Source organism: Clupea harengus, chromosome 6 (genome assembly GCF_900700415.2).
Source record: "Clupea harengus chromosome 6, Ch_v2.0.2, whole genome shotgun sequence".
In the NCBI taxonomy this organism is placed as follows: Eukaryota; Metazoa; Chordata; class Actinopteri; order Clupeiformes; family Clupeidae; genus Clupea; species Clupea harengus.
Genome location: NC_045157.1, coordinates 11200857 through 11208295, shown reverse-complemented (window position 1 = coordinate 11208295; position 7439 = coordinate 11200857). Strand labels below are relative to the sequence as shown.

The 7439-nt window shown below is 46.1% G+C and overlaps 1 pseudogene; it reads right to left on the bottom strand.

Moving 5' to 3' along the window:
* Window positions 1-5059: 5059 nt before the first annotated feature.
* LOC105888596 overlaps window positions 5060-7439 on the bottom strand; it is a 13706-nt pseudogene continuing 11326 nt past the window's right edge.

Below are 7439 nucleotides of genomic sequence, written 5' to 3'. Positions count from 1 at the left end.
CAGGCTGCCTGTGACTGAAGGTGCTGATGGGATATGTAGTATTTGTGTCCGCTGCCTCACCTGTTGCAACAGGCTTGGTCTGTGTGCGTGCGCTTGTGTGTGTGTGTTTGATAATTGTAAACAAATACACAATGTACCATGCACTCTGAATGTAAATTTACTTGGATCTCTGAAACTGCCTCAATGTGTGTGTGTGTGTGTGTGTGTGCGTGTGTCAGTGAGTGAGTGAGTGAGAGGCTCAGAGTAGAGAACATAGATGTCTCAGATGTTGTACCATGCTGAAGGCTCTTTTGTTGTTATGAAATAAATGAAATGTGAATCTGTCCTGAGTGTCTCTGGGTGATAGTGTCTCTGCCTCGGCAGTGAATGAGGAAGACAAATGTGTCTGGAACAGAAGTTGGGTTATTTGAAGCAGTTTCTGTGGTTATGGGAAGTTTTATTCACAGTTCCTTCCTTTGGGGATTGCTAAACCTCGCACACACAAACTTCCTCTTTTGCATCTGAGACAGAGACAGTTTGTGAATCCCAAGGGTTTATATGTGGGGGAGGAGGAGCCATCAGATATGAGAGAGAGAGAAAGAGAGAAAAGATAGAAGGAGTTAGATGAAGAGCGGTAAGTAAAAAAAAGACAGGCAGACCAGTCCCCCACAGACTAAAGCAGAATCTGGAACCCCAATCCACACCACATTAGAGCCGGATCAAAGCCAGACTAGAGCCGGATCAGGATCAGACTAGAGCCGGATCAGGGCCAGACTACAGCCGGATCAAAGCCAGACTAGAGCCGGATCAGGATCAGACTAGAGCCGGATCAGGGCCAGACTACAGCCGGATCAGGGCTGGATGGGTTTCCATGAGCTGCTTCATACAGATGAGGGCAGGATGCTTCTGTGCTCTGAGCAGACGCTTGAGGGGGGGGTTGTGAGAGACACTAGTGAGCAGACGCTTGGGGGGGGGGTTGTGAGAGACACTAGTGATCAGACGCTTGAGGGGGGGTTGTGAGAGACACTAGTGAGCAGACACTTGAGAGGGGGGTTGTGAGAGACACTAGTGAGCAGACGCTTGGGGGGGGGGGGTTGTGAGAGACACTAGTGATCAGACGCTTGAGGGGGGGTTGTGAGAGACACTAGTGAGCAGACACTTGAGAGGGGGTTGTGAGAGACACTAGTGAGCAGACGCTTGAGGGGGGGTTGTGAGAGACACTAGTGAGCAGATGTTGAGGGGGGGGGTGAGAGACACTAGTGAGCAGACGCTTGAGGGGGGTTGTGAGAGACACTAGTGAGCAGACGCTTGGGGGGGGGTTGTGAGAGACACTAGTGATCAGACGCTTGAGGGGGGGTTGTGAGAGACACTAGTGAGCAGACACTTGAGAGGGGGTTGTGAGAGACACTAGTGAGCAGACGCTTGAGGGGGGGTTGTGAGAGACACTAGTGAGCAGATGTTGAGGGGGGGGGGTGAGAGACACTAGTGAGCAGACGCTTGAGGGGGGGTTGTGAGAGACACTAGTGAGCAGATGTTGAGGGGGGGGGGGGTGAGAGACACTAGTGAGCAGACGCTTGAGGGGGGGTTGTGAGAGACACTAGTGAGCAGACGCTTGAGGGGGGGTTGTGAGAGACACTAGTGAGCAGATGTTGAGGGGGGGGGTGTGAGAGACACTAGTGAGCCAGAGGAAGTCAGAGCTTTAATCTTTGGCGGAAGCCCTAAAATAGTCATGATAACAACATGATAACAAAGATACACAGTCATGAACGTGATATCAAAGAATACACACAAGCAGTCTCCAGACAAATTGCAAAAAATATACAATCAACATGACTTTAGGTCCATGGCAGAATGTCCAAACTGCTGTCAGCAAGACTGATACAAGAAATGCTACAAACTCGCCATCAATGAGACAGACATATGATATGATATTACACAACCCACATCACTGAGATTGGCTTATAGGAGATAGATGATATTATACAACTCACATCACTGAGATCGGCTTATAGAAGATGGATGATATTATACAACTCACATCACTGAGATTGGCCTATAGGAGATGCATTATATTACACAACTCACTGAGATTAGCATATAGGAGATAGATGATATTACACAACTCGCATCACTGAGATTGGTTTATAGGAGATAGATGATATTACACAACTCACATCACTGAGATTGATTTATAGGAGATGGATGATATTACTCAACTCACTGAGATTGGCATACGGGGTGATATATGATATCGTTCTACAACCCAAATCAAGGAGACTGACATCTCCACTTTTGAAACTATAAACCACCATCAGTGAGATTGGTGTATGAGAGAATGCTACAAATTCACCACCAATAAGAGACAAAGGAGACATAAGACATCATTCAAACAGGTATATGAGCTGTGAGGTTTGTGTAAAACCACCATCAAAAGTAAGACCTTTTTACAAATTCACTGCCAAAAAAGACACAGCAGTTGGATCAATGAGACATAGCAGATCGATCTCCAAAGCTGAGTGGAGCTTCATGATTTAAACGGTGAGATTCTGACCTGACAGTAGGTTACAGACGAGGGTATTTGAGAGACATGGCAAGTTAGTGAACACACAAAAGTGTGATCATCTGGCAGTTTTTGCTGAGTGCATACTTCACATAAAACCATGGCAACCAAACAAACACATTTCGCAGGCAACAAAATCATTCTCTTACTAGAAACAACTCTGAACATTTAAAGATTGAAGCATTATGAAACAACAATTATATATGTTTGAATTGATTTGTGTAGATACTCATTATATATATATAAATTCAAAAATGTGTTACATACATACAAAGAGACCTGCTGCTATTTCCAAGACACTATTTTTTTTTGTCTTTTACTTGTTATGTACATCATCTGAACTGGATTGAATTGAATAATCTGAATGAATTTCAAATGATCACATATCAAATATCATCAAAATACATAGGTCTACGGTATGAAGCATGATAGCTAAGCTAAGGTTGTTTGAAATAATTGAAAAATTCTTGAGAGTAACACAATTACGAGATAAAGCTTATCATTATATGCTTAAATTCATTTCCAAATTTGGCTTTGAAATGTTTAGTAGGCCTACTATTATTTATATTGAAATGCTATTATTGAATGCCTACATAAGATGTTTTCAATCAATGGCATTGTGTGAAACCTTAGCTACCCTTCTAATAAACATCTATTTACATTATTTGTGCTTTCCAGAACAACAGTATTCGGATTCAGATGCATCCCTACCACACAGGAGTGTACTGCAAAGGCTCTGTGTTAAGAGTACGCCAAACTTAAGGATTAGTAAAGGCAGTCTGAGAAGAGTCTGGCTGTCTCACATTAAACAGATTCACATTGGAGAAGGGCCACTCGGGTCAGACAGAGAACACAGGAACGAACACACACACACACATGACGTCATTCGCCTGCGTACACACACACACACACACACACACACACACACACACACACACACACACACACACACACACACACACACACACACACACACACACACACACACACACACATTCAGATGTATTTACAGGAATGGGAAGGAAAACTCCAGCACCGCTCCTGTTCTGAGAAACACATTTGGGAACTTCCTCACTTCCTCTAAAGAGGGCTGTCATTGAAACACACACATACTCCAGTCAGATAGCAGTGATGGAGTAGGGAGATAGTCATCACACACAGCAGTCTGAAGATAGCCATCACACACACACACACAGCAGTCTAGGGATAGCCATCACACACACACAGCAGTCTGATAATAGCCATCACACACACACAAAGCAGTCTGAGGAAGGCCAAACGCACACACACAGCAGTCTGAAGAGGGCCAAACACAAACACACACAGCAGTCTGAAGAGGGCCAAACACAAACACACAGCAGTCTGAAGAGGGCCAAACACACACACACACACACACACACACACAGCAGTCTGAAGAGGGCCAAACACAAACACACACAGCAGTCTGAAGAGGGCCAAACACACACAGCAGTCTGAAGAGGGCCAAACGCACACACACAGCAGTCTGAAGAGGGCCAAACACACACACACAGCAGTCTGAAGAGGGCCAAACACAAACACACACAGCAGTCTGAAGAGGGCCAAACACACACAGCAGTCTGAAGAGGGCCAAGCGCACACACACAGCAGTCTGAAGAGGGCCAAACACAAACACACACAGCAGTCTGAAGAGGGCCAAACACACACAGCAGTCTGAAGAGGGCCAAACGCACACACACAGCAGTCTGAAGAGGGCCAAACGTACACACACAGCAGTCTGAAGAGGGCCAAACACACACAGCAGTCTGAAGAGGGCCAAACACACACACACAGCAGTCTGAAGAGGGCCAAACACAAACACACATAAACCAATGAGATATAATTGATGGGGTAGCGAGAAAGGAAAGACATGGAGTAGAACCCAGAACAGCAGCTAGCACTGAGACGCATCTGACCCTCAGGCCCGGTCCAATCCAGATCCCTGGGAGACAGACAGACCAGACCAGGATGCATTTACACGTGCAGTTCTAGTTTGTGGAAGGGCTGCATTGGCGTATGAAACGGCGTATACAAAAGCATTACTTTCATAGTCACTGTGTGTTCAGTGTGGCAAGAGAACTGGTCCTATGGTCATAGCTTAAGGACAGCTTAATATGATGATAGATAAAACAAAAAAGGATAGTATGAGTGTGTGTTTGTGAGTGTGTGTGTGTGTGTGTGTGTGTGTGTGTTTGTGTGTGCAAGTGTGTGTGTGTGAGAGAGGGCATGAGTGTGTGTGTTTTGTGTTTGCACACGAGAGAGAAAGTGTGTGTGTTTGGATCTCTGCTTGAAGTGATCTCAGCAGAACAAGTAGTGGTTGGTCTTCATCAGTGAGAGTCAGAGAAAGAGAGAGTGAGTGTGTTTGTGTGGGAGAGAGAGAGGGAGTGTGTGTGTGAGAGAGAGAAAGAGAGAGAGAGGGTGTGTGTGTGTGTGAGAGAGAGAGAGATAGAGTGTGTTAGTGTGTGAGTCTGTATGTGCGTGTGAGAGAGAGATGGAGTGTGTGTGTGTGTGTGTGTGTATGTGTGTGTGTGTGAGAGAGAGGGAGTGTGTGTGTGTGTGTGTGTGTGTGTGTGTGTTTGGGTCTCTGCTCTCAGCAGAACTGGTAGTTGTTGGTCTTCATCAGTGGCTGCTCCTCTTCCTCGTCTGCATCACGTGCCTGGTCACATGACTCCTCAGTGCACTTGGCCTGGTCACATGACTCCTCAGTGCACTTGGCATCGTCACATGACTCCTCCGGCTCTTCCTCCTTCTGCTGCTGAGTGTTCTGATAGGTTCCCTATGGGAAGACAGAACACACACAGGCAGCATTTAAAAAAATATTTCTAACCTTAACTGTAAAACTGCTCTTCAGCTATGCTGGTCACCAGGGTTTTTGGTGAAATAAGTTTGTAAGCTAGCAAGAGAAAAGGATGTTATGGTGTTTTATCTACGGTAGTCAAAAAGCCCCCAAAATGGGTCACATGTCTTCCCATTCACATCCATTATAACGGGACTGTTCATGACGATGGTTCATTTCCTGTAGTTTCTTTAATCATGGGGCTAGAGACATCTTTTTTTGTGACTTTGTAAGTCCTCTTTCCAGTACATTCCATGTTTTTTATGAAGTTACAATTTTTACTGTCATACCTACTATGAGTGAGTGTGTGTGTTTGTATGCAAGTGTGTGTGTGTGTGTGTGTGTGTGTGTGTGTGTGATTGTATGTGAGTGTGTGATTGTGTTTGTATGCGAGTGTGTGTGTGTGTTTGTATGCGAGTGTGTGTGTGTGTATGTGTTTGTATGCGAGTGTGTGTGTGTGTATGTGTTTGTATGCCAGTGTGTGTGTGTGTGATTGTATGCAAGTGTGTGTGTGTGTGTGTGTGATGTACCGTGGTGTCAGGCTCCAGCTCGTCTCCCAGCAGTCTCTGGATCATGCTGCAGATCTTACTGAAGGTGGGGCGCTCCGTAGGCTCCAGGTTCCAGCACATCCTCATGATGGAGTACCTTCACAAACACACAAACACACACACACACACATCAAATTACTGTGCAGTGTTCAATTTATTTTAGTGTGTGTGTGTATGTGTGTGTGTGTGTGTGTCTGTGTATGTGGCTATGTGTGTGTGTATTTGTAAGTCATTGTCTATGAGGCACACGGTGTGCTAGTGTTTTGTAACACACTCCCTTTGAGCATGTGTTTGTGTGAGTTTGTGTGTGTGTGTGTGTGTGTGTGTTAACCCCCCCCCCCCCCCCCCCGACCTCTCTGAGTGTGTGTGCATGTTTTGTAACACGCTCCCATTGTGTGTATGTGTGTGTGTGTGTGTGTGTGTGTACGCAGGCGAATGCCATCATAAGGGAGAGGTTTAGCAAACAGATAGAAGCAGGAGGGAGAGACGATGGAGGAGATGGAGAGATAGAGAGAGAGAGAAAGGGGAGAGAGAGAGAGGGGTGAGAGAGAAAGGGAGAGAGAGAGAGGGGAGAGGGAGGGAGAGGGAGAGACGATGGAGGAGATGGAGAGATAGAGAGAGAGAGAAAGGGGGGAGTGGGAGAGTGACAGGAAAGGGGGAAAGAGAGGGACAGAGAGAGAGGGAGAGATAAGCGGAGGGAGGGAGAGGGAGGCATGAAATGACAGTAATATGGGTGGCTAGCTTTTGGATCATGTGTTTAACATGCAGAACTAACATCAGAGCACACACACACACACACACACACACAAAGGAGGAACAGGCGCCACTGACTCAGACTCTGACTTCAGTCGTCTCATAGTTATTTTGAGAGCACATGCACACACACACACGCACAGACACACGCACACGCACACATCCACGCACATGCACGCACACACACACACAGCATGCAGGGCACAACTGGGAAGAGTTCTGAGTTCAGTAGTAGACTATTACTTAGTCAGGCAGCAGTTCTGTTTATTTGACAGGAAGCAGAGCCTGTTTCCTCTGAGCCAGCCCAGGTTTGCCCATATGTCTTACAGTGAGCAACCCTCTTTAGTATGTCTGTGAGAGTGTGTGTGTGTGTGTCTGTGTTTTTGACTGTCCTGAGTATGTATGTAAAGAGGGTGTTTTCATTAGTGTGTGTGTGTGTGTGTGTGTGTGTGTGTGTGTCTGTATTTGACTGTCCTGAGTATGTATGTATAGAGTGTGTTTTCATAAGTGTGTGTGTGTGTGTTCTTACATCTCTGGAGGGGCGAAGTCAGGTCGGAGCATCTGGTACCCACACTTGATCATCTTGTAGAACTTGGAGTCGACCAGGATGCTTGGGTATGGGCTCTTACCTGGCAGGACCGGGACACAGGAACTCAGTCATCACAAACATGTGTGTGTGTGAGTGTGAGTGACAGAGAGACAAAGTGTGTGTGTGTGTATGTGTGTGTGTGAGTGTGTGTGCGCA